The sequence below is a fragment of the Pocillopora verrucosa genome, chromosome 1 (assembly GCF_036669915.1).
Source record: "Pocillopora verrucosa isolate sample1 chromosome 1, ASM3666991v2, whole genome shotgun sequence".
Classification (NCBI taxonomy): Eukaryota; Metazoa; Cnidaria; class Anthozoa; order Scleractinia; family Pocilloporidae; genus Pocillopora; species Pocillopora verrucosa.
The window spans coordinates 9,861,371-9,871,086 of record NC_089312.1 but is presented as its reverse complement, the minus strand read 5'-3'; the positions used below and the strand labels follow the sequence as shown (position 1 = coordinate 9,871,086).

At 37.5% G+C, this 9,716-nt stretch overlaps 1 pseudogene; it reads right to left on the bottom strand.

The window, feature by feature from the left end:
- Window positions 1–3,832: 3,832 nt before the first annotated feature.
- On the bottom strand, window positions 3,833–8,697 carry LOC136279997 (uncharacterized; annotated as a pseudogene).
- Between the last annotated feature and the right edge of the window lie 1,019 nt (window positions 8,698–9,716).

The following is a 9,716-nucleotide window of genomic DNA, read 5'->3' as shown; positions in this document are numbered from 1 at the left end:
AAAAAAGATCCTCCTGAAGGTGTCAATGATATTTCTTACTCAACATATTGTGCAGCTAGGGAGTGGAGTTTTGACTTGTTGAACTTTTGTTTTCTGAAATACTTTTGTTACCAATGGTAACATCAAAAGTCAAAACCCAATTTTGGTCCAACCAGTGGGAAATTTTTTGAAATTTCATCTAGGATGTTGTGTATGCATTCTTCCAATCTTATTGCCTGGTAAGAAAATGTTGGTTTCTTCCCCAACAAGAAAATCAATTGTTGTTAATATCATCAAAATGACAACAATCTATCTGTTAAAACCTTTCAATTTCAAAGTTTTCATTGACTTTTGGCCTTGGTGTGTCTGAGAGCTACATATAACATTAGCCAAGGTACATGTAAATAATAAACTAGCTTATTTCATGACTGACTAAGACTCATGCTCCAATTTATTGAATTGTGTGTATATAGCTGAGTGCCTAGGATGCATCTTGTCTCTAAGCTAGCTTTTGTGGCAATTCCCTTTCATCCAAACAGTAAACCAAACAATTAACACCACTTATTGTTATAATTTTGCAGTTTTTTGCCTGAATTTTCTTTACAGTTTTTGGAGAATTTCAACTCAAAATGCCAACCACTGTTTTTCTGTCCTGTAACTCTAAAATAAATTCAATCATTCATGATTCAGAGGACATTTTTGTAATTACATAATAATATTACTAAATGGCAGAAAGCTCTTTGTTTTGTGAAAAAGACTGTATTCCTTTAATTTCTTTTCTGACAGAGAATGTTCTTAAATATTCTTGTCTTGAAGTAGTTTTATAAAATGGAGTACAGTTTATAGTTTGTGATTTTTTGATAAGCAATCCAAGACAGGGGTAAAAATATTGCTCACAACTGATATTCAACTTTCATGCATACTAGCTTAAAGGCTTCTTTGTAATTCAACTTGAAATAAGAAGGTGGCAAATGCAATTACTTGTTGAAATACAAAAAACACAGTTACTGTCTTTAGTCATTGGAAATGATGGTGAAGGCTTATATTTTGTACCTTGATATTATTATAAATAAAAAGTAATTGTGCGAAAGACATTTCCTCCCCAGGCAAATTGAAATAGAAACTTATTCAAATTTTGCACCAATCTATGAGTTTTGTATTTTTGTGTCATTCGAATGACATAAATCGTTTCCTTCTCTTTGTTAAAAAACCAGAAATATTTTGAGTCTATTAGTTTGAGAACTTAAAGTGCTATGTTTTAATTTCCCCTTATCATTTTGTATGCTGTATGTATTTGTGTTGAACAGGAGATTACAATCAAACCTGTGTATGTTTCTCTTGATCATCCAATAGGGTTTTTTTTCTCAAAGAATAATATGATGATACTGATGTTATTAACAGTGCAAGGTGATATTGTCAATGGTTGATTTAGACTAAAAAATATAAAATACTTTATACCCAGGGTATCTATATATGTTCACTTCCTATTTAGCATCAGTCTCAAATCATCAACTTGCATGCCTCAAAAGCTACTGGTGCATGTATGCATACCTTAACCTTTCCAAACACAAAAAGGATTTCACAAAACATAATTCTATTTCCTTATATATGTATGTGGTGATCCTTACCAATCCTTTATAAATCATTGTGGCTTTTTGCTTCTAGAAACTGAAGCATCCTTGTGAACATCATTATGAATTTAACATGAGTTTAATTTATGTGTGGCTGAAACTGTTATCATGAAACTGCTATTTTCTTAGTATTTTGTTCTATGAATAGCTATGGAAAATGAATGATTAATAAAGAGTTAATCAATGACATTGGCCAGCAGCAGTCTTGGTAGCCATGATTCCTTTTATCATTCATAACTGTTAACAAGCTTTCATTTTTAAGGTCAGCTTTGTGATAGAATTGTTTGTGCTGTTCTCAAGAAGTGTTTTATAAATTAGGCTTTCCTCAAGGTGCCAGGGTGTGACAGCCAAATCAATTGGAAAAATTCTTAATCTTATTAACAGAAATCATTGATCATGCCTTTTTTTCCTTTTGTTAACTCATTTACTCCCTGAGTGATTGACATGTGACTTCTCCATACAATTTCAAACTGTTCACAAAAGCTCACAAGAAATGAAAATGCAACATATGGGAATTTCCAGAATTTCCTGTGTATATCATTAGTAGTTTGTGAATGGATTAACTAGGGGGTTCAGTTATGATGAACATTAACAGAAAAGAAAATACAGTATCACAATTATTTGCTTTGATAAGCATTTCTGAATTGTGTGTGTGCTAATCCATTCAAAATGTACATGTATGTATCCTGTCAAGTGAGGTTCTCTTGACTCTGTACATATGTGTGGCTCCCAACAGTTTCCACAGCTATCCTTTGTGATGTAGAAGGAATCAGTGAGCTGATTGAAAAGATTGGTGTTCAGGTAGACGCCATTTTAAAAGCTACAGGAAAAGCTTTTGACCCCTCTCTTTATTGTCTGCCAGGGGACCACAATATTGTGAGAGGTGGGCCTTCTTATACCTCCCCAGCAAACCAGTGAAAATTAGGTTTGGAAACAAAATTGCTTTTTCAGAAAGCTAAATGATAAAGCATTGCTAATGAATGGTGGGTATATTTAGTAGAATTCCATAAGTGTCATATTTGTGACAAACCTTGTTTTGAGATGGATTAATCGAATAAAGATGTTGAAAAAAATTTATCTCTCTTTGTATATGGGTCGGAGTGAGTTTAATAACGACGACCTGAACGATGGTCGAATTTGCAATGCTTTACGTTTGGAGCCAAAATTGTACTAATTAATTGCGTTCTCAGATGTAATGCGTAGCTAAGTTAATTAAATGCTGATAAGCTGAAGGTGGCCCAGCAAAAACGGTGCAAAAGTGCCCTAAGTGGTGGTAAGCACTTTGTTGAAAGCTCTTCAGCCCATTTTATCAGTTATCTCATGGTAGCTATTGGGCTACCATTACGACGCCATCTCTCGACCACCACTGTACTATAAATTTGAGATACTGCAGCTCAGAAAAATCTGACGTGTTTCCGTATGACTTTTCATGTCAGTGAATAGAATCAGGATTCGCAAAATCCCCGTTTTTTACAACCCGACTTTCAACTCACAATTGTGCCTTCTTGATTACCTCTAGCGTCTCAAAACTTTAACACAAGTTAAAGTAGATATCAAGAAATTTAACAAAGGAAAAATAGTTAGTTGATATTGTTCTCATTTTTTGGTGTTAATTTGAAGTTAACTAGATCTCAAAAAGGTCAACGTTACAAAAGTTCCTGGTTTACCATATATTCCAGCAAGGGATTTTTAAACAATTTCGTGAGAGATTTAAATCATTAATACCATCGAATTAAACATTAGCATGACAGCAATGACTGAATTAAATTCCAGGTTTGTTCTTTAAAACAAAAAGAAGTGAGACCTGTGAAAAGCTATTTTTACGCTCTTCGCTTTTGCGCCACCGCACAAATTACAGGGGTGTTCCATAAATTCCCTTTGAGACTCACAATATAAGAAAGTTGTCTTCGAAAGACAATATCAAACATTGTTTTACACAAATGGTTTCTTGCTTGGTATTATCTTTGTTGCTTACGTTTTAGATATTAGAAGTGGCTTTGAAAAGAGTAGCGAAGCGAAAAAGTTGAGTCGGAATACGAAACAACGCTCTTTTGCAGTAGTACTCTACACCACTAAAACACATTTATCCCTTGGGGTCTTTTTTTCGGGGTTGAAAAGATTTCAATTATCCTTTTCTACTGTAAGGTATTCAATGATTTTCTACATGAGTGTTTAAATTACAGAGGCAACCAACCTATGTTCAATCGACGAGGGAGGGAAGGGATAGGTCAGTCGCGTGCTGGCATCGCCGGTCTTTCAAGTCAACAAAGCTACGATAATCCATTTTTCCGTGCTTCATGAAAACAACCACTCCTATATATTGTATGTGTACTTTTTTCTTTTTTAATACAAAACCTATAGCTTGTAATAACGATGATAAAACAATATATAAAGAAGCCTACGTGAAACGCGGGAACGGGAAACGAAAGCTGGGATTGAAACCAATCTGCCGTCGTTGGCCAGTGATAAAACCCGAATAACGACCGAATACTGCGAATAGTCGCGAATAGTGACGAGCAATGACAAATAGTCGCGAATAGTGACGAATAGTGATGACTAATGAAAATAAATGAATTAATAATGAGATGAAAATTGAACTAGCCTTTTCTAACAGAGAGTGAAATGCTGTGAGCCTAGAACAACGAAAGCCCCATATGAGCTGATAAGGCAACCGTACCGGCGCGCGACGCTTTCTAGCTGATGAATTCATACTTGCGCGTAGATCATAATACTTGGATCATGCAGTATCAACGTATTTAAAAAACGTTCAAGGTGTGATTGCTACGAAGACGTCGATAAGCTTCTCCTGTCAAAAACATCAAAATTCATTTGGGGCACAGGCATCCCAAGCTATCGATCTGTGGTATTAAGTTACAATTTAAAAAAATAATGATAATCCTTTATTCACAATGATCTCTAAAAATATTTACAAAAATTATAAAATCCTCAAAAAAATCGAAAAATACATTAAAATGTCTAATAAAAATTTAAGAAAAACTAACGGATACACGCTTCGTTTAGGTTTACTTCTTGAACTTAAAAAAGGAGAAGATAATAAAACAATCATAACAATAATAATGGCAATCTAAAGAATTTTCAAAGTCCTGCTTGACCCTTCTCTATTTCTAGATCCCTGTCCTTAACATCTAAGTTTCTCCTTCTCGGGGTTCTCGATCCCCTTAGGCATTGCAAAGGACACTTTCGCCCTGACCCATGAAATTGTTGTGGCGTAGCTCTCTTGCTTTTTTGCGGATAATAACTCGGCTAATCTTGAGTGGTATCTCAGGCATTCGTCAGCCATCCCTCCTGTCGTTGTAAATACCAATGGGGTGAATGTGCCTTGCTCTATTTCTGTGACGCGAGAGTTGTATTTTCGCTTCTTTTCATTTTCATGAATCCTGTAGATTTGCTTGGGGCTAAGATCTTTATATGAGTCCGCATTGGGATGATACACCCTTATATCAAAAAAAGCGGCCCTCTGTCGCTCCCAGAAACCCCTACAGTGGACATCAAGGCGTGCATCAGGGGCTTGGTTAGCCCCTCTGTCAAGCTCTTCGCCTGTGATAGGTTGCAATGCCGGTTAAACTTGCACATCATAACAGACCATGTCGAGCAGCTCGGCCTGTAGATCGCGAATTTCATTTTGGCGCTGAATAACTAGGCCTCCTCGCTTGCAGATCATCGCATGATCTACTGTAAACATGCTACCACAAACGCACACTGACGGCTGATCGGGTATCGGCCAATCATATCGGAGCCTCACGGCATCACGAAATTCCCGCTTGTTGAGATCAAAATCCATGTCTTTGAGAGGAATAACTGTAAGCCAGTTGGATGCGCCTTTTTCACAGGCCAGGTCCACGGCTCTCTGTGTCTTGTCTGGTAACCTGGCCTTCACCTCCTCAAGCTCTTCTTTTAGCCCATCATCCTTTTCTTTCCGGGTGGCGTATACTAGTCGTTGTACCTCGGCTTCATCTGGGGTCTCATGGGATTGCGCCTCTATCTCGCTTACAAGTGGAGTACTTACTCTAATAGAGGCTGAGTACTCCGCATCCGCACTATCAGATGGATTTATGAGCCCAAGACCACCCATACGCACCGGCAATGCTGCTAGAACAGCCTCAGAACAGTTACGTCCTATGAGCGATGGTATAAGCACATCCGAGATTGCACGCTCTAAGGGCTGCAGTAGGGTCTCGATATCCGGCAATGTTCTCATAAAATACGTCCGCCGATGTCTAAGCCCAAATGTGAATGCTGCATAACTAGCTTGTGGCTGAAATCTTGCAAACTCCGCCAACCTCGTCACTTCTCCCACCCAATCTTCTATCTTGCCACTCACATAGTGCTCAAGATAGGACCGTGAGCCCAGTGCAGCGCCCAGGTGTTTACGCCCCTCGGTGGTGATGTTAATACCAGTCCCTGCGAACATTTCCTTTGCGCGACCTTCCTTTTCCGGCTTAACAACAAGCCAACACTTCTTGGGATTGGGATAATATCCAAGGGGCGAACCAGCCTGCCTCAACTTAAGTTACAATAAACGACTCAATTTTAAGACACACACAACGAACATTTTCTTTAGTAGGAGAACCAAAATTAGGCTAACTTTGCAAAACACGACTCCATTTTTCTTCAAACTCCGTCAGATATCTTATTATCTTGGGCTGAATTAATTCGGCCTGTAGACGAGCTTCGATTCTAACTCCGTCAGATATCAAAATACACAACAACTTATCGAGGACAGTAACTTTTGTTCATAAAGATATCAATTTACATACTACATAAAAAATTACCGTCGAATATGTTTTCAAGTTCCCCCGCGGCGGATAAAGAATACTTGATAAATATAAGACACTTTACATTGTAATGTGTTACAGAGATTCTGACACTGCTGTTGAACTACATCTGTCAGTATGTGCCTCAGCCATTTACTTGAACTAATTTCGATTCATCAGAAAATTTATCGATATCATACTTATCATCTTGGCCTGATTTAATTCGGCCCGTAGACGGTCTTCGATTTGAACAGTAACACGCAAATTAACTCGTAAAAGAACATTGCCTTTTCCGAAAACTTTCACTCACATTTCGTGACCTTCATTTATACTTCGAGAAATTTAATCCCCTTGATGACAGCCGTGAATAACAATGAATTGCACAGGAATCCCAATGAAGATCAACAATGAAAAACATAAGACTTGATTAATATGTTCTTCAACGCCTTGACCTCGGACACCAAGAAAATGTCACGCTATTGTCACACAAGCTACTAGAGAAGAAAGCCATGCAAAGCGCACAGTATATGTATACCAAAGCTCATTCGCAGTAGGTTAGGCACGAGTGTGCACTCTATGGAGTGTCTTGTTTTGTACAATAAACGGCCTAATCAGGTCACTAGAAGACTGTAGTTGGTAACGCGACATGACATATAGGGGCGCTTGACAAATAGGGGAACTTGATTTAGTCGCTTACCGAAAACTTGACAATCAATGTAAATATCAATATTCGCTACTATTCGTTACTATTCGCGACTATTCGTAGTATTCGGTGATTATTCGGGCTTTATCACCAGCCGCCGTCGTTAGCTACGCAAGGCTACCTTACTGTATTGATTTCCTTATCGAACATGGTGCTAACTGCAAAAGATTTTTCGGAATTCTGGATTTAACGATGGGGTGCCTAATTATATTATGTCATGACGTAAATGACGATGGTACAATTTTCACATAGTTAAGCCTGGTCTTTCCGAGCGGAAATTAAAAGCCCCAAGCTAATTTTAATGCTCGAAAACAACACCATTTCCACTCACAAAACAAACATTTGAATTTACCTACACTTACTTTCTTTGCCATTTAAAAACTACACAAAGGTAAATCTTTGTGGATTAATCGACTATTTAAGTGAATAATATTTTCCGTAAGATCACTGTCTGTTTTTGAAGAAAACATCGTCATGATAGTTATGTTTCAAAAATTGCTTGGGAGCCTTTAGATTACTTTTTCTTAACGTAAATAAAAATGTTTCTGTGAAGCCTCTCTCTTTAGTTTGCATAACCTCTTTTTTCCATACTATCTACTCGCTTAGAAATTTTTCAAATTGTGTCAAGCATTTCGTTCGGTGTTTGAAAATAAATAGAAATGTTATTCACCAGCCTAGGTCGGTCCGTAGTATATGTATTATATCAATTAACGATTATATTCAGTAAAACAGATATTCTTGTGACAGGTTTTCCAACCGAGTAAACAAGATGAATTACCGAGGCACGTGATGATTAATGCGCCCGAAACCAAATGAACTGCCCATAGCATGGAGGGCAACAATTACACAAATCCAAACCGCAGTACTTGTAATATGACTGCGTGCCGAAGAAGTGAGAATACTTCGTAAGGCTTTCGACGCATATCTTTTCACGCACTGTGTTTTCATCAACACCGTTAATTTACTTTAAAGTTTAGCCTCAGGTGAGCAATTTTGAAAAGATTTTCATATCGTAACTGAGCTCTGATAATGGCTGCTCCTAAGGGCTAAAAAACTACAAAAAGTCTTGTTTAACTTGTGCTTACCTGGTTGCCTGATCTTTGCCTTCCCTACCCACCCCGATACAAAGTTGAGTTTGATTATGATGCTAGCGCTTTTAGTCCTCGTTTGGCGGGTGGTCAGGTTTGTTTGCTCGGGCGATTATTCGAGGAAATGCTTTGTATAAAATTGGCTAATTTGGTTTGACGGAAGGGATTTATCATTGAAAATAAATAGGAACTCGCGATGCAACTGGTCAAGGTAAAGTTCTTTGATACAAATATTACGTTTTCAACTAATTCAAGACTGATTCTCTGAATTTATGGATTAACACACCTCCTCACCCACGACTTTTCTACATAACTGCGCAAATAAGAAATTTGTGACTGTATTAGGGGTCATCTTCAATTTCACAAGCCACCTCCTCCTCCGTTAGAAATTTTATTTCCGCCATTTTCGATATTGCGATTACAAATCCATCAATATATAGCTTTTGTTTTGTACAAAGAAAATAAGGCAACATCATGTAATGCTTACCAAAGATTAAATAACGAATTTTTAGAAAAGCTGAAACTTTTCAGACTATGGCCTATTGATCTGTGTTTATTCTCTGGTAGGTGGGTTATGTTTATATATAGATAAATATACCCAAGGTGCAAAACTGATTCTGATTGGTCCTAGTGCGACGTAGAAACAAAACATCTTGCACAAATTCCTACCCACTAATGAATCGCATATTTACAGCTTTCGAGTTTGGTGGAATTTTGCATGCCTTTTAGTCTCAATGAAAGAACATAGCGATTTAAGAATTGTTGGACTTGAAGTGCCTTAAGCCTTGGTGTTCGTTTGACGTAAGGTTTACCGGGGCAGAACTGAAATAAGACATTTTCTTTACGCTTCGCCTTAATCAAAGTATATTATTGAGTTTCTAATGTTATAAGTTGTTGTAGAAACAAATTAAAATAAAAAACAGTCAGAGGCACTGATATGGACGTTCCATTTTAGAAATAACTGGATATGAACTCAACATGATTACTTATAGTGCGAATACAGATTACGTAAAGAGCAGTGCTTTTAGCACCTATGCGCTAAGTTGATATACCACGAAATCTCATCCGTTCCCACGGTTTTTTTACTATCCTAATGAGCGTCAATCAAACTATCCCATATTCTGTGCTCCTAAGCTAAAATAATTTGTCACCTCTATACCGCAACTTTTAAAAAGCGTGTATGAATCGCTTTCTATTGTTGGGAATCAAACTTCCGCAGTACTCGTTCTGTGCAATAAGGAAGGGGGATGGGCTATTTAACATACAACGCTAAGTTAAATAGCCACTGATGAAAATTGCGATGTTATTTCATCTTGTAAAATCAAGAATCATAACAGTTGTAGAGCGTCATGCCATTGGAGAGTACGAATCTTTACCCGGTGCGTTCGGCCCATCGTGTGGTAAGTACCGATTCACTCATCATGCCTATTGTCTCTGGGAGGGAAAAAGAATTGGCGAGGACGTACATATTTTTTCGAACCTTTACCAGTAAATCGATTAATTTTCGCAGAGAAATACCTTTGTGTTCTTTCTTTTGGAA